We start from the raw sequence: 22,570 nt of genomic DNA on the forward strand, positions 1-22,570 counted from the left end.
GGGTGTCCAGGCCACCCTGACCTTAGGCAAATGAGGGGCAAGGGAGCTTATTGTGGACACTGTCTTAGGCTGCGCCCCTCATGAAAACCTCCAGCCAGAGGTTGTGAGGATTGTCTATATGGAAGAAGATGAGGGCCTTGTGGCAGTGTTTTGGTTTGAATTGTGGTCATTTGTGTGGCTGTGGAAAAGATGACTGGGTCCGCGTAAGCTTGAACCCTTGTGTGATTCCCCTTGGAGACTGAGTTCTGGAACTGACCTCAAAGAAGTATTGCCATGAATTGTGTTGGGATTTTTCGAGGCCACGCATGAGTGTCCCCCCTGGAAACTGAGATCCAAGCCCAGGGTGAATTTCCACAGAACACTGAAAATCTCAGTGAGGATATCACATGATTTTATTCTTAAAGACCTGGTAGCCATAGTTGAGAGTCAAAACACAAATGGACATAACATTGTAGATCTTAGTGGGCCTGGTTTCATGTGACGTTTTGGCCACTCTTTGGGAAGCCTTGTTTGTGAGAGTTCTCCAGAGCTTTCACTGAAATGATCTTCCTCACCATTTAATGGTTCCTGGATGAATGGAAACCCACAGTGCCTCCAACTTCATCCTTTAAAAATGGCTAGATAAATACCATGCAATCTTTGAAATTCCCATGACCAGGTGGCACGGGAGAACCTTTGGATTTCCTGTTGCTGATCATGAGTGTACCAGAGAGGTGCCTTGATTGACTGGGTTGCATGAAAATGATGTAGAACAGAGATGCCAGTAAGGTGGGGCCTGCTGAGGAGTGGGCCTAGAGCAGTGGTGTGAAGGTGTGTGATAAAACATCTGTGGTGGGGCCATTTGGATCTGCCATGGGCTTCCAAATGGCTTGTGACTTACATGGTGCAGCCAGCAGACCCTTATATGTAAAGGCATCTTGTTATATGGAGAGTTTTCAGGGCAATGTTCAGAATCACGTTGCTATGGTCAAGGGGCCAAGCTCTGTGGGATTGAAGCATGGTTGGTGCATTCTCCTAGGACCCTGACACACCAAACGTGACAGACTCCCTCAAGCACTGTGTCCCAGTTGAACTCCTTGTATTTTGTGAAGGAAATTCCAAACTCGCAGTACAGCAGCAAGAAACACCAGGAAAAGTGGAGGATGACTAAATGGCTTCACAGTATTCACGGGGAGACACTTAGACCCTAGTGGCCACAGTTTACCTACAAAAAGAGAATTCAGCACTTCTGCCTCATGTTCATTGGAAAATCAGAAACCATGTCCTTCAGGTCACTTAGATGCAGACCCAGCTTTGATGGTCTCACTACAAAGGAAGCTAAAGCTCCTGACAACAACATATATTTCATGAGCCCAACCTCACAGGGAGTTTCTCAAGAAGTCTTTAGGCCAGCAGAGCACCATGTTTGTGGAGTGTTTATCCTGTCCCTTACTTATGGAAACTCCTCTACCACCTCCAAAGTTGTGAACTCCTGAGCATTTTTCATTCCACATATGTATTCAAAATTTTCTAACTCTTCTACTCGAATTGCATCTTACTTGTGGCAAGGGTAATGTCAAGGCATTGTTCTGGATGACAGTGGGAAGATTTTTGAGTAGCACATATTTGCATACACATTGGATTCATTTTCCTATTTTCCATTCCAAATACTGAATCCCTGACACTAACCCATACCCTACTAGACTCAGAATACGAATCCTAATATGATGGAGAAAAATAACCCAAACACAATAGAAATACAAGCAGTTCAGAGGAGGCATGGTGTGTATTTGAACAGGCCTTTTACACTATAAAGGGTAGGTGTTATGGATCTATCCCAATGTAATAGTTCTCCATGTGTTTTTAAAGTTAACAAATATGTGAATTCCTGTCTCCCTTTTTCTGTAGCCTATTCAGCACATGTATTTTTACATTCACATTTACAATCCAACCTGGTTTCCCAGCTACATTCTTGTGAGGTGGCTGACTTGGCAGATACAAACTGTGAAAAGAGATCACTCCTTCTAAATGCTGTTGGAACTGAAAATCAACCTGTGGGTAAGATTCCTATTTGAACAACTTTATATATAGATCCATGTTCAGTAAAATAAATATTTTTTAATCTGTGGATGATATATATTTCATGATGAATTTCAATTGGCATATATATTTTTACTTTTAAATGCATCTGTGTGTGTTTTGTGTATATATATATATATATATATATATATATATATATATATACATGTATATATATATACACACACACACACTCTCCAGATTTTTCAAAATGTAAAATATATGTGTCTTATTTTACACTCCCTAAATTCATGTTCATGTATGTGGATTTATAATCAACTTTTCACAAGATTATTCTCAGAAATATTCATCTACCTGAAATACATAATTGTTTCCTAGTACTGAAAACTTCAGTGAATGGTGCATACAAATCCTAACAGTTCTACAGTAACTGACCCTGTTTAACATCAATGCAAGTAGACTCCTGTGGGACATGATGTGTATTTTGACATTCATTTTCATTCAACACTGCTACATTACTATTTCTTCCGTTGATGCACATCATAGGATATATATTTCATCCTCAAGTTCACAAATTTCTAGGCATTTGGTTCACTTTCAATCAAATCCTGCTTCACAACACCTGTATTCCTCCATGTTTCTGGACTGGTCATTTCATGAGACTTCTTTCCAAACACATTATTTTGGATTTCCATAATCACTTTTGAAGCAAAACTCACACACAATTCAGGGTAAACCATAACCTCAATATTACCATTAGATGTATAACTGGTTGGAATGAATGATCCTGTATCAGTATAAGATTTCCTATATATTTTCAGATATCAATTCAATCCATTATTTAAATTGGAACCATTTATATTCTTCATTCACAGTATGGTCTATTCATGCATTATCTCTATACTCATAGACCCAGGGTACACCTATTTGTACCCCTGAATGCTAATTTATACGTCTTCAACATATTGCTCCCAAAAATGGTGGAAGAAATACTCATGTCACCTGATCTACATATACATTTTCTCACTGTGATATTCTGGACACAAAATGCAAAGGTCACACTTATGATTATATCAAAGCCTAATCAGAAAGTGAGCATGGATTACTAAACACATCCTTGTCCAGGTTGCCTAATGCTCTCAAATGTCAATTCTATTGGTGACTATACATTTGTTTCTGCCTGAGATTATATATTCAAACTCAACCCTTTTGAAAATGTCTAATTCTATCACTCATTTTATACTTTGCCTGATTTTCTAATGTCTATATTCATATCTGCTTTGTTACATATTTTCCCCAGTTCATCATTGTGACTGACTCTTCACATGTGGTGACATTTACATTCACTCTCTAACAGACACCCTATTGCTAAAGATCTTTTGGTTTAAATTTCATACTCACTCTTCTTCCTAAACCTACTGACTATTTACCTAATTCTACCTAGTATCCCTCTTTGACTGGATGTTCTCTTCTACATTGAATCATCCAAGGTACAAGGTCCTGTGCCATTGTATATGGATTTATCTGAGACATCTCTACAGAATGTAATTCAAAGCTAAGTATCCCAATCAAGGGCCCAATGCCCTGCTGGCCTTCACATCTTACTTAGATTTTTGTTTTCATACATATATTTCACCTCTCTATTATTATAAATATCACAGGTTCCCAATACCATTCTTCATCCAGCAGAATAATTCCTAACCCAAATCGAACATGTTCTTAACCCCAAGAATACACTGTTCCCTCCATCTAACTTTACACGAGAGCAGAGAAAGAGTTGGTCTTACAATACAGGAATGTATGGGATCTTCCACCTGCTGAGAACCTCAAAGGTCCATGCAGAATTGATCCCTGGAGAAGATGTAGGCAGCTAGGAAGGACCTGAGAGAGTAAAAGTCATCTTCGGTGGCAAACAACATGGTCAGGATGAAGGGATGTGTCTGAATGAGCCTCTCTCTTCTTAATGTAGACAAGATGGACCAAACCAGGCCTGTGTGGAGAGCTTTTCCTGGGTCCCTATGGTTGATATACCATTCTAACTTGTGAAAGTGTCACAGGAAGCAGGGGCAGCCTCCATCTCATGGGACCCTGGGAAGCAACAGTTAGGAAAAAGTGGTTTCTAAGGCAGTGACCTCATTCAGTTCCTGAAGGAAGTGACCTCACCACACTTCCTTGGTGATGGAACTCTCTGAACATGGGATTCAGGAAGAAAGACACCAAGAGGCAGTTTCAGTGCCAGTCCCAGTGGGCTCACTTGTTTTGATTTACCAAGGGCAGAGTAAGTCTTTCTTGGTACCTACAGATGTGAGGATGGCCAATTGCCAGGAAAGCTCTGAAGGGGGTCTTTCCTGAGAAAGCAGGTAGTGGCTCACCCCTGGCTTTTTACAACTTCACAGAATTAGCCAAGGAGGCCAGATCTGAGACAGGACAGGCCATTTCGGGGGAACATAGTATGGCCCACCAGTCAGAGGACACTGCGGGTAGTCACATACCTCCTTGGGGGAAGGAGGTGGCTTTGTGGGTGTTGGTGTGAGTTTGTGGTTTGGTCTCATGTTCTGAGAAGAGCTAGGAAAGGCAGTTTGTTAGGTTTGGAGTGGACTGTTTCTAGCAAGTCTTTTGACAAGGCGAGTGTTACTATGTCTGTGTATCCCACTGTGTCCGTGGTTGTAGATATTAGAAAATAGAATGCATCAATGGATGTGACCTGTCTAGTAGAAAGTTTCCAGCATTAATTTTGCCCAATTTATGAATGGACTGCGGCTTGCCTTATCCATGGGCAACACCTACTATCTTCCTAATTTCCTGTTTTCTTCCTGAATTCTGGCCACTCTTCAGAATAGGCTCCTAGTTTTGTGTCCAAGACATGTACCACCTCCAAGCTTGGTGACATGGCCATGTACTGGATAGCTGAAAGGAATGGCCAGCATCTCAGAAAACTCAGATATCAGTGGGCCCTGTGAAGTCTCAGTGGAGAAACCCTGCTTTGGGCCTTTTGCTTGCCTATTGTTCTGTTTCCCTGAATTTCAGCAAGGTCTTTGCCTCAGGACACCCCTTTGTGAAGCCTGAAGAAAACAGTTTTCAAATGCATACGAATGGGTATCACCTGTGGCACTTTGCATAACTGCTTTGCAAAGGGTTGTGTCTGAATCAGCCTCTTGGCCCTGTGTGTGGCTGTGGCTTAGATTGTCATCACCTGATGGATCTCAAGAAAGATCCCATATGTGCATCCAAAGCCAATATGGCAAAAAAGCAGTCATTGTGGATGAAGTCTCTCGCCTTCCTCTGTAAGGTTCCTGACCTCCATCAAGAGAGAATAGGGATCCTTTGGGTCAAATGAGTTTTTCAAAGCCCTGCAGAGGCTAGCCATTATGTGCTTGGGTATTCTCATGACTCCAATTCACACAAAGAATCAATAACAAACCATCAGCAGGCCTCAAAGAGGAGAAGCTGAGCAGTATTAAAGGCAGGCCTATTTGATCACTCCTAGTTCAAAAGACCGGTGTCCAGGCCTCTCTGACATTAGGCAAATGAGGGTCAAGGGAGCTTATTGTGGACTCTGTCTTAGGCTGCGGCCCTCATGGAAACCATCAGCCAGAGGTTATGAGGATTGTCTATATGTTAGAAGATGAGGACCTTGTGGCAGTGTTTTGGTTTGAATTGTGGTCATTTGTGTGGCTGTGGAAGAGATGACTGGGTCTGCCTGGGCTTGAACTCTGGTGGGATAACCCTTGGAGACTCAGTTTTGGAACTGACCTCAGAGAAGTATTGCCATGAATTGTGTTGGGATTTTCCAAGGACAAGCATGAGAGTGGCCTCTGAAAACTGAGATAAAAGCCCAGGGTGACTTTCCACAGAACACTGGGAATCTCAGCCAGGATATCACATGATTTTATTCTTAAACCCTGAAAGCCATAGTTGAGAGTCAAAACACACATGGACCTCACATTGTTGACCTCAGTGGGCCTGGTTTCATGTGACGTTTTGGCCACTCTTTGGGAAGCCTTGTTTGTGAGAGTCCTCCAGAGCTTTTATTGAAATGATCTTCCTCACCATTTAATGGTTCCTGAATGAATGGAAACCCACAGTGCCTCCAAATTCATTTTTTAAAAATGGCTAGATAAATACCATGCAATCTGAAATTCCCATGACCAGGTAACACTGGAGAACCTTTGGATGTCCTGTTGCTGATCATGAGTGTACCAGACAGGTGCCTTGATTGACTGGGTTGCATGAAAATGATGTAGAACAGAGGTGCCAGTAAGGTGGGGCCTGCTGAGTAGTGGGCCTAGAGCAGTGGTGTGCAGGTGTGTGAAAAAACATCTGTGGTGGGGCCATGTGGATCTGCCATGGGCTTCCAAATGGCTTGTGACTGACATGGTGCAGCCAGGAGACCCTTATATGTAAAGGCATTTGTTATATGGAGAGGTTTCAGGGCAATGTTCAGAATCACGTTGCTATGGTCAAGGGGCCAATTTCTGTGGGATAGAAGAATGGTTGGTGCATTCTTCTAGGACCCTTACCCACTACACGTGACAGAACTCCCTCCAGGACTTTGTCCCAGTTGAACTCCTTGTATTCCTTGAAGGAAATACCAAACTCCCAGTGTAGCAGCAAGAAACACCACGAAAAGTACAGGATGACCAAATGGCTTCACAGTCCCCACGGGGAGACACTTAGCCCCCAGTGGCCACAGTTTACCTACAAAAAGAGAATTCAGCACTTCTGCCTCATGTTCATTGGAAAATAAGAAACCATGGCCTCCAGGTCACTTAGATGCAGACCCAGCTATGATGGTCTCACTACAAAGGAAGCTAAAGCTCCTGACAACAACATATATTTCAAGAGCCCAACCTCAGAGGCAGTTTCTCAAGAAGTCTTTAGGCCAGCAGAGCTCCATGTTTGTGAAGTGTTTATCCTGTCCCTTACTTATGGAAACTCCTCTACCACCTTCAAAGTTATGAACTCCTGAGCATTTTTCATTCCACATATGTATTCAAAGATTTTCTAACACTTCTTTTCGAATTGTGTCTTACTTGGGCAAGGGTATTGTCAAGGCATTTTTCTGGATGATAGTGGGAAGATTTTGTGTAGCACATATTTGCATACACATTGGTTTAATTTTCCTATTTTCTATTCCAAATACTGAATCCCTGACACTAACCCATACCCTATTAGACTCTGACTAGGAATCCCAATATTATAGAGAAAAATAACCCAAACAGAATAGAAATACAAGCAGTTCAGAGGAGGCATGGTGTGTAGTTGGACAGCCCTTTTACATTATAAAGGGTAGATGTTATGAATCTAGTCCAATGTAATAGTTCTCCATGTGTTTTTCAACTTAACAAATATGTGAATTCCTGTCTCCCTTTCTCTGCAGCCTATTCAGCACATGTATTTTTACATGCACATATAGAATCCTACCTGGTTTCCCAGCTATATTCATGTGAGGTGGCTCACTTTGCAGATACAAACTGTGAGAAGAGATCACCCCTCCTAAATGATGTTGGAACTTAAAATCAACCTGTGGGTAAGCTTCCCACTTGAACAACATGATACATAAATTCATGTTAAGTAAAATAAATATTTTTGGATCTGTGGATGATATATATTTCATGATAAATTTCAATTTGCATATATATTTCTACTTTTTATTTATTTATTTATTTATTTATTTTTATTTTTTTTATTGGTTGTTCACAACATTACAAAGCTCTTGACATATCATATTTCATACATTAGATTGAAGTGGGTTATGAACTCCCAATTTTACCTCAAATGCAGATTGCAGAATCATGTCGGTTACACATCCACAATTTTACATAATGCCCAATTAGTAATTGATGTATTCTGCTACCTTGCCTATCCCCTAGCATCCCCCCTCCCCTCCCCTCTCATCTTCTTTCTCAACCCCATCTACTGTAATTCTTTACTCTCCTTGTTTATTTTCCCATTCTCCTCACAACCTCTTATATGTAATTTTGTATAGCAATGAGGGTCTCCCTTCATTTCCATGCAATTCTCTCCCTTTCCCTCCCATCTCATGACTCTGTTAAATGTTAGTCTTTTGTTCCTGCTCTTCCTCCTTGCTCTGTTCATAGTTGCTCTCATTATATGAAGAAGACATTTGGTATTTGTTTTTTAGGGATTGACTAGCTTCACTAAGCATAATCTTCTCTAGTGCCATCCATTTCCCTGCAAATTCTATAATTTTGTCATTTTTTATTGCTGCATAGTACTCCATTGTGTATAGATGCCACATTTTTTTTATCCATTCATCTATTGAAGGGCATCTGTGTTGGTTCCACAGTCTAGCTATTGTGAATTTTGCTGCTGTGAACATCGATATGGCAGCATCCCTGTAGCATGCTCTTTTAAGGTCTTCAGGGGATAGTCCGAGAAGGGCAATAGCAGGGTCAAATGATGGTTCCATTCCCAGCTTTCTCAGGAATCTCCAAACTGCTTTCCAAATTGGCCGCACCCATTTGCAGTCCCACCAGCAATGTACAAGAGTACCCTTTTCTCCACATCCTCGCCAGCACTTGTTTTTGTTTGACTTCATAGTGGCTGCCAATCTTACTGGAGTGAGATGGTATCTTAGGGTGGTTTTGATTTGCATTTCTCTGACTGCTAGAGATGGTGAGCATTTTTTTATGTACTTGTTGATTGATTGTATGTCCTCCTCTGAGAAGTGTCTGTTCAGATCCTTGGCCCATTTGTTGATTGGGTTATTTGTTATCTTATTGTCTAATTTTTTGAGTTCTTTGTATACTCTGGATATTAGGGCTCTATCTGAAGTGTGAGGAGTAAAAATTTGTTCCCAGGATGTAGGCTCCCTATTTACCTCTCTTATTGTTTCTCTTGCTGAGAAAAAACTTTTTAGTTTAAGTAAGTCCCATTTTTTTGATTCTTGTTATTAACTCTTGTCCTATTAAGGAATTTGGAGCCCGGCCCCACAATATGTAGATCGGGGGGGGGGTGTGAGGTTCTTCGCCTCACCTCTGTTGACCCCCAAATTTTAGCTGAATGATACCAAGTCAATTGACGGCTCCTTTTGGGAAAATTGTACCACCGATGATATCATCAGCAAAAATACCCCAACACTACCACAAGTCGCTGCACCAACAGATAGTTCACAATGCATACAAGTGACACATAGTTCTGTAAGCAGTTCAGTGCAAGTCCTGTAAGCAGTTCAGTGATGGCTATTGCAGAAACTGTAGATTAGTTTTATCTTTGTCTTCACCGGCACAGGGATGAAGATAGGAATTCTGGCAATAATGACTAAAGAAAAAATTAGGTAACATTCCAGAAGACACTAAAAGAAAACAATTTTCTTAACAATTTATATTATCTTCATCGGCACTGGGATGAAGATAGAAATTCTGGCAATAATGGCTAAAGAAAAAATTAGGTAACATTCCAGAAGGCACTAAAAGAAAACAATTTTCTTAACAATTTACATTATAGTGAAGAGAATTATTAAATATAATGAAAACGAAAGATGAGAGTAAACAAACAGATCTGTTAACCTCCTTTTTTGTTTACACATTAAAACAATTCTTAACAGTTATTTACCCAATTTAAATTAAACCATTTAAATCACGTGAATAAAAAAAAAATATTTGGATCCATCTTTTCATGAGCGCTCATCATATATGATATATGGAAATACGTACATTGGACATACGTACATTCAAACATATAACACAAAACACAAGTGTGCACACATAATATAATACATACAACACATAACATAATAGTAAAGGCCTTATAACTTTTTACAGGTAAAATCTCTATTGCAATGTTTAAAAACTCTATAGTCAAAAAAAATAGAACTGATCAGCAAAACATTAACCTATGAGCTCAAAAAAATAAAATAGAACTTCATGATATGGGAAAGGGCAATAATAAAATAGATATTGAAAAAAGCATCCTGGTTCTGTCGCAGATGTAAGGATAGCCAAATTGGAGTTTTGGATATCAGCTATTATGGATTTGAGCTAAATCATCTTCTTTTTGGTCTTTAGTTAATCGCTTTAGTTAATCTCTCTGGAATCCAAATCGGCTGCTGTTCTCCCTGTGGAAACACAAAAACAGACCCCCGACTCCAGACAATCACTGGGTCAGGATTTTAGTTAATCTCTCCGGAATCCAAATCAGCTGCTGTTCTCCCTGTGGAAACACACAAACAGGCCCCCGACTCCAGACAATCACTGGGTCAGAACCTTGGTTAATCTCTCTGGAATCCAAATCGGCTGCTGTTCTGGGTCAGAACCTTGGTTAATCTCTCTGGAATCCAAATCGGCTGCTGTTCTTCCTGTGGAAACACACAAACAGACCCCCGATTCCAGACAATTACTGGGTCAGGACCTTTCCATTGTCCTGTTAGAATATCTTTCCAAAGTACCTTGGGCTTATGTACATTTTTTGGACACATATGCCTTTCTGCAGCACTAAGTCCTGATGAATCCAAATTTAAAAAGTTTAGAGTAAAAAGGGTTATTTTAAGTTTATCTTTGGGGAATATATACCCCTTCCCAATTCCATCTTTTTGCTTTAATAAGTACATTTTAATAGTTTGATGAGCTCTTTCAACTATGCCTTGTCCCTGTGGATTGTATGGGATTCCTGTTATATGAGTAATGCCAAATGATGAGCAAAATTGTTTAAAAGAAGTAGACGTATAACCAGGGGCATTATCTGTTTTTAACTGTTTTGGAATGCCCACAGTGGCAAAATTTTGTAAGCAATGAGCTATAACATCTTTAGTTTTTTCGCCGGCATGAAGGGAGCCCATCAAAAATCCAGAAGAAGTATCAACTGTAACATGCAAATATTTTAATTTTCCAAATTCTGGCAAGTGTGTGACGTCCATCTGCCAAATATGGTTAGGCATCAATCCTCTAGGATTGACTCCAAGATTAACTTGTGGTAAAAAGGTCACACAATTTTGACATTGTTTTATTATTTGTCTAGCTTGTTCCTTAGTTATTTTAAAACGCTTTTGTAAAGTATTAGCATTGACATGGAATCTTTCATGAAAATTTATAGCTTCTTCTAGTGTAGAGAGAATATGTATGTCACGTGTAGTTTTATCTGCTAAATCATTGCCCAAACTAAGGGCTCCAGGCAATCCTGTATGTGCCCTGATATGTCCTATAAAGAATGGATCTTTTCTGTCCCAGATTAAACTTTGTATAGTGGAAAACAAAGAGAAAACAGTAGAGGAAGGGGAAATCCTACCAGCATCTTCAAGGGATACTATAGCATTAACTATATACTGGCTATCAGAAAATAAATTAAATACAGAATCTTTAAACATCACAAAAGTTTGTAATACTGCATTAAGCTCTACTTTTTGAGCTTATTGTTTGGGTACTAAAAATGTAAAAGTTTGATCAGGTGTAACTATTGCTGCTGTACCATTATTTGACCCATCAGTGAATATATTTGGAGCATTCATGATAGGTGTTTTTCTTGTCATTTTTGGAAAAATTACAGGATGCAATGACCAAAAAGACAATAAAGGATTAGATGGTAAGTGGTTATCAAATGAAACATTAGATTTGCACATTATTATTGCCCAAGTATTTAACTCATTAGCTAATTCATCAATTTGATTCATAGTATATGGAGTAATAATTTTATGGGGAGAAATTCCAAACACTGCCTTTGCTGTTTTTATTCCTTTGAGTATTAATTGTCCTACAGCCTCAGGATACCTAGTAAGAATAGTGTTAGGAGAATAAGATAAATGTATCCATAATAATGGACCTTCTTGCCAAAATACTCCTGTAGGAATATTTTTTGTTGGTAGTACAATAAATAATAAAGGCAAACTTATATCAATTCTATCCAAATGCATATTTTCCATATATGTTTCAATGATTTTTAATGCCTTTCTTGCTTCATGCGTTAACATTCGGGGTGAATTTGGATCTGATGGACCTTTTAGGATATCAAATAAAGGTCCCAATTCTCCTGTTGGAATACCTAGATAAGGCCTTATCCAATTTATGTCTCCTAATAACTTTTGAAAGTCATTAAGTGATTTGAGTTGATCAACTCGTATTTGAATTTTTGGTGGACGGACCATGGTTGAGGATAATAGAACTCCTAAATAATTAATTGGAAAATTTAATTGTACTTTATCTATTGCTATCTCTAGATTATAATTTTTTAATAAGTTTGTAAGTGTGGCATAACATTCTAGCAATGTCTTTTTAGCTTTGTGTGCTAATAATACATCATCCATATAATGAAATATTTGTAGTTCAGGATTTTGATTTCTAAGTGGCTGGATTACTTTGTTAACATAAATTTGACACATAGTTGGGCTGTTAGCCATCCCTTGAGGGAGTACTTTCCATTCATATCTCTGATCAGGACCTTCATGATTTAGTGCAGGGATAGTAAATGCAAAACGTGGACTATCCTCAGGATGAATTGGAATTGAAAAAAAAACAATCTTTAATATCTATAACTAAAACATACCAGGTTTTTGGCAAAGCAGACAATTGAGGAATCCCCGATTGAGCAGGTCCCATAATGACCATTTCATTGTTAATGGCTCTTAAATCTTGCAGTAATCTCCATTTACCAGATTTCTTTTTGATGACAAAAATGGGAGTATTATGGGGAGATACAGAAGGTTGTATATGTCCTTCCGCTAATTGTTGTTTGACCAGATCATGGGCTACTTGTGTCTTTTCTTTAGTCAAGGGCCACTGAGGAACCCATACTGGTCTTTCTGATTTCCATGTAATTTTTATTGTCTCAGTGGCCCTTTGTGAAAATCCAACCCATGTCTGTCTGTTCCTTGATCTATTTGTATTGGTGCTGCTATACATTGTTCTTGTCTTTCTAATCTTTTTCCTTTCCTAAAACCTTGTCTAGCCATAATAGTGGGTGCATTTTGATTGATATTATTTGTTAATGTCAAACCTAATTGATCTAAGACATCTCGTCCCCATAAATTTACGGGAAGATGATCCAATACATATGGCTCTATAGTTCCTTCACATCCTTCAGGATCCTTCCAATCTAATAGCATTGCACTTCTATCGGGATTAGTCGCCACTCCTAAGCCTCGAAGCGATTGAGTGGCTTGTTGTAATGGCCAATGTTTTGGCCATTCTTGACGAGAGATGATGCTAAGGTCTGCACCTGTATCCAGTAGCCCATTAAATTCATGTCCTTGAATATTTAGTTTTAGCATGGGGCGAGAATCTAAATTTAAAGAAAGCATAGCCCAATCTACACCTGTGGAGCCTAATCCCTTGGAACCTCTTTCTACAACATGACTGGAAAATTTATCATGTAGGCTTGGTATTATTAGTAACTGTGCTATTCTATCTCCTGGTGAAATTACTGATATACCCTTTGGAGAACTGGCTATAATTTTTATTTCACCTTCATAATTGGAATCAATTACCCCAGGACTTATCAAAAGTCCTTTTAGAGTAGAAGAGCTGCGTCCCAATAATAAGCCTACTGTTCCTTTGGGAAGAGGTCCTTTTACCCCTGTGGGAATGATTTGAACTCCCATCTCTGGAGTTAGTACTGATTTGGTGGAGGCGCAGATGTCCAACCCTGCGCTCCCTCTGGTTTGTCTGATGAGGGATCTGATGTGCTGGGCACTACCTTGATGGGGTTGCTGGGTTCCTCCAGTGCTCCGTATATTTGTGGTTTGGGGCCCCGGAGCATTGGGGCCCCCTGTCCATTTTTTGGCAACGGAGCCCGATGCCTTTGTCCACGATATTGTGGATAAACACCTTGTCCTTGTTCGTTTTTTGATAATGGAGTACCCTCTATGGTGGTTTGAGGACGGTATTCATTAGCCCAATATAATGGAGTACCCTCTATGGTGGTTTGAGAACGGCATTCATTAGCCCAATGTCTCCCTCTACGGCATCGTGGGCAAATACCCGGTATTCTACTTGTTTGATACCTAGTTTTGTTAAACCCTCCTCCTATGGGGCAATTCCTTTTAAAATGTCCTGTTTGTTGACAATTGTAGCATGTTCTTGGCCTGGCATCTAAAGCCTGTTTTACTGCAGCTGCCACAATTTGCCCTTGTTCATTAATGTCTCTGGCATCTAAAACCTGTTTTACTGCAGCTGCCACAATTTGCCCTTGTTCATTAATGTCTCTGGCATCTAAAGCCTGTTTTACTGCAGCTGCCACAATTTGCCCTTGTTCATTAATGTCTCTGGCATCTAAAGCTTGTTTTACTGCAGCTGCCACAATTTGCCCTTGTTCATTAATGTCTCTACATAATTTAATATATGTGTTTAAATCTTCCTGTTTCCATGGTCTAATGATATCTCTACACCAACGATTCGCTTGGTCATAAGCCAGTTGTTTTATAAATGGCATTGCTTGTTCTGTATTCCCAAAAACTCTGGTAGCTGTTTGAATAAGCCTATCTACAAATTCAGCGTAAGGTTCATTAGCTCCTTGTATTATCTTAGATAATTGACCTTGTAAACCTCCATGTTCTTGTAAAGTCTTCCATGCCCTGACTGCATCTATAGCAATTTGTGAATATACACCAGGATCATATGCATTTTGTTGTTGCCGATCCTCATAAGGTCCCTTTCCTAACAACATATCTAGATTTCTCTGAGGATAACCAGCTGCTGCATTTCGACTAGCCGTCTCCTTGCAAAATTCCTCATTGGCAACCTTCCATAACAGGTATTGTCCTCCATTTAGCACAGCTTTACACATACTAGCCCAATCTGCTGGCGTCATGCTTAAGTTGGTAATGGATTCGACCAAGCTTACAGTGAAGGGTGCTTGAGGACCATAGGTTGTTACAGCCTCTTTTAGCTCCTTCACTGATTTGAAATTTAAACCCTGGTAAGTTCGCTGCCCTCCTACCTCAAATACAGGGCATACTTGAGATCCTGTCTCAGGATCCCAACTATCAACTGCGGGGGTTGGGAGTCTCTTAGCATATGGAGGTGGTGCTGTTGATTGGACACTTATGCCCTCTGGTGATAGAGTGCTGTTAGTAGCAGTCTCCAGTAGAGGTGGCGCTGTTGGTTGAACACTTACGCCCTCTGGTGATAGAATGCTGTTAGTAGCAGTCTCCTGTAGAGGTGGTGCTGTTGGTTGGACACTTACGCTCTCTAATAAAAAGGTCTTATTAGCAGTCTCCTGTTTTAACTTTTCCCCTGATAGATTTTTCTGCTCTAAACTTCCTTCCTCTGTCTCACTATCTCGAAAGACCTTCTCTTTTACTTGAATCTTTTCCTCTTTCTGACTAACTTGAGAGACTTCCTCTTCTACTTGAATCAATATGTCTTCTTCTTCCTCTACCTCTGTCTGAGCTGAAGGCTTTGGACTAAGCAAACCAGATACGTTCGTCCACAATGGCAATGTGCCAACTGGCAGAGTCCCTGGGTTGTTCTTTTCTATTCTTTTTAAATCTTCACCATGTTGGTTCCATTGTGATATATCTAACAGCTCCTCCTTAAAAAGCCATGGGCTATATTTTTGTATTATATCAACATATGCCCTGACTGCTCTTGATTTTACTGGGAAGCCTCCTTCCTCTAACAATTTACTTAACAGTCTTTCGGTTTGTTTTTTACTAATTGCTGATCCCGTATTTCTACTATAATACAACCCAGCAAGATAACTGCAAATAAAACCGAGACAGAATCCAATAAAAATGGAATCACACAAAATCATTATATCAGCCTTTCTATCCTCCTGACGTGTGCATCCGTCCTTTCTCCCTATCTGTTCCTCAGACGCAAATAGATTTTCCTCAGATGTGAGTGGTTTTTCTTCCCTCTTACTCATCTCCAGGGACAGGAAAGTTAAAACAAAAACGAAGCAAAACAAAAGAGGACACTTAAAATGGCTACCCATTCTCTCGCCCTGCCCTCAGGGGCGAGCAGTTTACTTACCCTCAGTTGCTCCCCGTGCGAGCCACCAAATGCCGAAGTCTGGCTTGGCACAAATCAGGAGCCACTTGTCAAAAAGAAACAAACTTTATTTTTAGAACTACAAACGCCAAACAAAACAGCTCCAGGGAAAAACCCTCAGAGCCCAACTGCCACCACCGGCTTCCAACTTTTTCTTCTATCAGACGCAGAGTCTCTGATTTGATATCAAGCTCCTTGATCCATTTAGAGTTAACTTTTGTGCATGGCGAGAGGAAGGGATTCAGTTTCATTTTTGTGGCATATGGATTTCCAGTTTTCCCAACACCATTTGTTGAAGATGCTATCCTTCCTCCATTGCATGCTTTTAGCCCCTTTATCAAATATAAGATAGTTGTAACTTTGTGGATTAGTCTCTGTGTCCTCTATTCTATACCATTGGTCCACTCACCTGTTTTGGTACCAGTACCATGCTGTTTTTGTCACTATTGCTCTGTAATATAGTTTGAAATCTGGTATCGCTATACCGCCTGATTCACACTTCCTGCTTAAAATTGCTTTTGCTATTCTGGGTCTTTTATTTTTCCATATGAATTTCATAATTGCTTTATCTATTTCTACAAGAAATGCCATTGGGATTTTGATTGGCATTGCATTAAACCTATAGAGAACTTTTGGTAATATCGCCATTTTGATACTGTTAGTTCTGCCTATCAATGAACAGGGTATATTTTTCCATCTTCTAAGATCTTCTTCTACTTCTCTTTCTAGGGTTCTGTAGTTTTCATTGTATAAATCTTTCACCTCTTTTGTTAGGTTGATTCCCAAGTATTTTATTTTTTTGGAGGATATTGTGAATGGAGTGTTTTTCCTCATTTCCGTTTCAGAAGTTTTGTCGCTGATATACAGAAATGCCTTTGATTTATGCGTGTTGATTTTATATCCTGCCACTTTGCTGAATTCATTTATTAGTTCTAGTAGTTTCTTTGCAGACCCTTTTGGGTCTCCTAAGTATAGAATCATGTCATCTGCAAATACTGATAATTTAAGTTCTTCTTTTCCTATTTTTATGCCTTTAATTTCTTTTGTCTGTCTAATTGCTCTGGCCAGTGTTTCAAGAACTATATTGAATAGAAGTGGTAATAGAGGGCATCCCTGTCTTGTTCCAGATTTTAGAGGAAATGCCTTCAACTTTTTTACATTAAGAATGATGCTAGCCTGAGGCTTAGCATAGATAGCTTTTGCAATGTCAAGGTATGTTCCTGTTATCCCTAGTGTTTCAAGTGTTTTGAACATAAAGGGATGCTGTAGTTCGTCAAATGCTTTCTCTGCATCTATTGAGATGATCATATGGTTCTTATCTTTAAGTCTGTTGATGTGGTCAATAACATTTATTGATTTCATATATTGAACCATCCTTGCATACCAGGGATGAATCCTACTTGATCAGGGTGCACAATTTTTTTGATGTGTTTTTGTATTCGATTCGCCAGAATTTTATTGAGGATTTTTGCATCTAGGTTCACAAAGACACCTCAAAGAAAGAAAACTACAGACCAATATTTCTACATTTTAATGTGTCTGTGTGTGTGTGTTTTGTGTGTGTGTGTATATATATACACACACACACACTCTCTCCAGATTTTTCAAAATATTAAATATATATATCTTATTTTACACTCCCTAAATTTATGTTCATGTATGTGGATTTGTAATCAACTTTTCAAAAGATGATTCTCAGAAATATTCATCCACCTGAAATACATATTTGTTTCCTAGTACTGAAAACTAACTTTAGTGAATGGTGCATAGAAATCCTAACATTTCTACAGTAACTGACCCTGTTTAACATCAATGCAAGTAGACTCCTGTGGGACATGATGTGTATTTTGACATTCATTTTTATTCAACACTGCTACATTACTATTTCTTCAGTTGATGCACATCATAGGATATATATTTCATCCTCAAGTTCACAAATTTCTAGGCATCTGGTTCACTTTCAATCAAATCCTGCTTCAGAACACCTGTATTCCTCCATGTTTCTGGACTGGTCTTTTCATGAGACTTCTTTCTAAACACATTATTTTGGATTTCCATCATCACTTTTGAAGCAAAACTCACACACCATTCAGGGTAAACCATAACCCCAATATTACCATTAGATGTATAAATTGTTGAAATGAATGATTCTGTATCAGTAAAAGATTTCCTATATATTTTCAGATATCAATTCAATCCATTATTTAAATTGGAACCATTTATATTCTTCATTCATAGTATGGTCTATTCATGCATTATCTCTATACTCATAGACCCAGGGTACACCTATTTGTACCCCCGAATGCTAATTTATATGTCTTCAACATATTGCTCCCAAAAATGGTGGAAGAAATACTCATGTCACCTGATCTACATATACATTTTATCACAGTGATATTCTTGACACAAAATGCAAAGGTCACACTTATGATTGTACCAAAGCCTAATTGGAAAGTGAACATGGATTACTCAAAACATCCTTGTCCAGGTTGCCTAATGCTCTCCAATGTCAATCTTATTGGTGACTACACATTTGTTTCTGCCTAAGATTATATATTCAACCTCAACCCTGTTGAAAATGTCTAATCCTATCACTCACTTTATACTTTGCTTGATTTTCTAATGTCTATATTCATATCTGCTTTCCTACATATTTTTTCCAGTTCATCATTGTGACTGACTCTTCACATGTGTTTACATTTACATTCACTATCTAAAAGACACCCTATTGCTAAAGAACTTTTGGTCCAAATTCCATACTCACTATTATTCCTAAACCTACTGACTATCTTCCTAATCCTACTTAGTATCTCTTTTTAACTGGATGTTCTCTTCTACATTGAATCATCCAAGGTACAAGGTCCTGTGCCATTGTATATGGATTTATCGGAGACATCTGTACAGAATGTAATTTAAAGCTAATTACCCAATCAAGGGCCCAATGCCCTTCTGGCCTTCAAATCTTACTTAGATTTTTGTTTTCATACATATATTTCACCTCTATATTATTATAAATATCACAGCTTCCTAATACCATTCTTCATCCAGCAGAATGATTCCTAACCCAAATCGAACATGTTCTTAACCTTAAGCATACACTGTTCCTTCAATCTAAATTTACACAAGAGCAGGGACAGAGTTGGTCTTACAATACAGGAATGTAGGGGATCTTCCACCTGGTGAGAACCTCAAAGGTCTATGCAGAAATAATCCCTGGAGAAGATGTAGGCAGCTAGGAAGGATCTGAGAAAGCAAAAGTCATCTTCCGTGGCAAACAACCTGGTCAGGATGAAGAGATGTGTTTGAATGAGCCTCTCTCTTCTTACTGAAGACAAGAAGGACCAAACCAGGCCTGTGTGGAGAGCTTTTCCTTCGTGCCTATGGTTGATATACCATTCTAACTTTTGAAAGTGTCACAGGAAGCAGGGGCAGCCTCCATCTCATGAGACCCTTGGAAGCAACAGTTAGGACAAAGTGGTTTCCAAGGCAGTGACCTCATTAAGTTCCTGAAGGAAGTGACCTCACAACACTTCCTTGGTGATGGAAGTCTCTGAACTTGGGATCCAGGAAGCCAGGCACCCAGTGGCAGTCCCAGTGCCAGTCCCAGTGGGCTCACTTGTTTGGATTTACCAAGGACAGAGTCAGTCTTTCTTGTTACCTAGAGATGTGAGGATGGCCACTTGCCAGAAAAGCTCTCAAGGGGCTCTTTCCTGAGAAAGCAGGTAGTGGCTCACCCCTGGCTCTTGAAACTTCACAGAATTGGCCAAGGAGGCCAGATCTGAGACAGGACAGGCAATTTCAGGGGATCATTGTATTGCCCACCAGTCATAGGACACTGCAGGTAGTCACAGACCTCCTTGGGGGAAGGAGGTGGTTTTGTGGGTGTGGGTGTGAGTTTGTGGTTTTGTCTCATGTTCTGAGAAGAGCTCGGAAAGGCAGTTTCTTTGGTTTGGAGTGGACTGTTTCTAGCAAGTCTTTTGACAAGGCTAGAGTTGCTATGTCTGTGTATCCTACTGTGTCCGTGGTTGTAAACATTAGAAAAGAGAATGCATCAATGGTTGCGACCTGTCTAGTAGAAAGCTTTCAGCATTCATCCTGCCCAATTTATGAATGGAGTGCTGCTTGCCTTATTTATCAGCAAAACCTACTATCATTTTAATTTCCTGTTTTTTTTCTGAATTCTGGCCACTCTTCAGAATAGGCTCATGGTTTTGTTTCCAAGATATGTACCACCTCCAAGCTTGGTGACATGGCCATGTACTGGATAGCTGAAAGGAATGGCGAGCATCTCACAAAACTCAGATATCAGTGGGCCCAGTAAAGGCTCAGTGGAGAAAGCCTGCTTTGGGCCTTTTGCTTACCTATTGTTCTGTTTCCCTGGATGTCAGCAATGTCTTTGCCTCAGGACACCCCTTTGTGAAGCCTGAAGAAAACAGTTTTCAAATGCAAACGAATGGGCATCACCTGTGGCTCTTTGCTTAATTGCTTTGCAAAGGGATGCTTCTTAATCAGCCTCTTAGCCCTGTGTGAGGCTGTGGCTTAGATTGTCAGCACCTGATGGACCTCAAGAAAGATCCCATATGTGCATCCAAAGGCAAAATGGCAAAAAAACAGTCATTGTGGATGAAGTCTCTCGCCTTTCTCTGTAAGGTTACTGACTTCCATTAAGTGAGATTAGGGATTATTTGGGTCAAATGAGTTTTTCAAAGCCCTGCAGAGGCTAGCCATTATGTGCTTGGGTTTTCTCGTGACTCCAATTCACACAAAGAATCTATACCCCACCATCAGCAGGCCTCAAAGTGGAGAAGCTGAGCAGTATAAAAGGTAGGCCTATTTGATCACTCCTGGTTCAAAGGAAGGGTGTCCAGGCCACCCTGACATTAGGCAAATCAGGGGCAAGGGAGCCTATTTTGGACACTGTCCTAGGGTGCGCCACTCATGGAAACCTCCAGCCAGAGGTTATGAGGATTGTCTATATGGAAGAAGATGAGGGCCTTGTGACAGTGTTTTGGTTTGAATTGTGGTTATTTGTGTGGCGGTGGAAGAGATGACTGGGTCCGCCTAAGCTTGAACTCTGGTGTGATTACCTTTGGAGACTGAGTTCTGGAACTGACCTCAGAGAAGTATTGCCATGAATTGTGTTCGGATTTTCTGAGGCCAGGCATAAGAGTCCCCCCTGGAAACTGAGATCCAAGCCCAGGGTGACTTTCCACAGAACACTGGGAATCTCAGCCAGGATTTCACATGATTTTATTCTTAAAGATCTGGCAGCCATAGTTGAGAGTCAAGACACACATGGACCTCACATTGTAGACCTCAATGGGCCTGGTTTCATGTGAAGTTTTGTCCACTCTTTGGAAGCCTTGTTTGTGAGAGTTCTCCAGAGCTTTTATTAAAATGATCTTTCTCTCCATTTAATAGTTCCTGAATGAATGGAAACACACAGTGCCTCCAACTTCTTCTTTTAAAAATGGCTAGATAAATACCATGCAATCTTTGAAATTCCCATGACCAGGTGGCACTAGAGAACCTTTGGATGTCCTGTTGCTGATCATGAGTGTACCAGACAGGTGCCTTGATTAACTGGGTTGCATGAAATTGATGTAGAACAGAGATGCCAGAAAGTTGGGGCCTGATGAGTAGTGGGCCTTGAGCAGTGGTGTGCAGGTGTGTGATGAAACATTTGTGGTGGGGACATGTGGACCTGCCATGGGCTTCCAAATGGCTTGTGACTGACATGGTGCAGCCAGCAGACCCTTATATGTAAAGGCATCTTGTTATATAGAGAGGTTTCAGGGCAATGCTCAGAATCAGGTTGCTATTGTCAAAAGGCCAAGCTCTGTGGGATACAAGCATGGTTGGTGCATTGTCCTAGGACCCTGACCCACCACACGTGACAGAACTCCCTCCAGCACTGTGTCCCAGTTTAACTCATTGTATTTAGTGAAGCAAATAGCATACTTGCAGTGCAGCAGCAAGAAACACCACGAAAAGTGGAGGATAACCAAATGGCTTCACAGTCCCCACGGGGAGACACTTAGCCCCCAGTGGCCTCAGTTTACCTACAAAGAGAGAATTCAGCACTTCTGCCTCATGTTCATTGGAAAATCAGAAACCATGTCCTCTATCTCAATTAGATGTAGACCCATCTTTGATGGTCTCACTACAAAGGAAGCTAAAGCTCCTGACAACAACATATATTTCAAGAGCCCAAACTCAGAGGCAGTTTCTCAAGAAGTCTTTAAGCCAGCAGAGCACCATGTTTGTGGAGTGTTTATCCTGTCCCTTACTTATGGAAACTCCTCTACCACCTCCAAAGTTGTTAACTCCTGAGCATTTTTCATTCCACATATGTATTGAAAGATTTTTTATCTCTTTTTTTCGAATTGCATCTTACTTGGGGCGAGGGTAATGTCAAGGCATTGTTCTGGATGACAGTGGGAAGATTTTTGAGTAGCACATATTTGCATACACATTGGATTCATTTTCGTATTTTTCATTTTAAATACTGAATCCCTGACACTAACCCATACCGTACTAGACTCTGACTATGAATCCTAATATGATGAAGAAAAATAACCCAAACTGAATAGAAATACAACAGTTCA

This window comes from Ictidomys tridecemlineatus, chromosome 7 (assembly GCF_052094955.1).
Source record: "Ictidomys tridecemlineatus isolate mIctTri1 chromosome 7, mIctTri1.hap1, whole genome shotgun sequence".
In the NCBI taxonomy this organism is placed as follows: Eukaryota; Metazoa; Chordata; class Mammalia; order Rodentia; family Sciuridae; genus Ictidomys; species Ictidomys tridecemlineatus.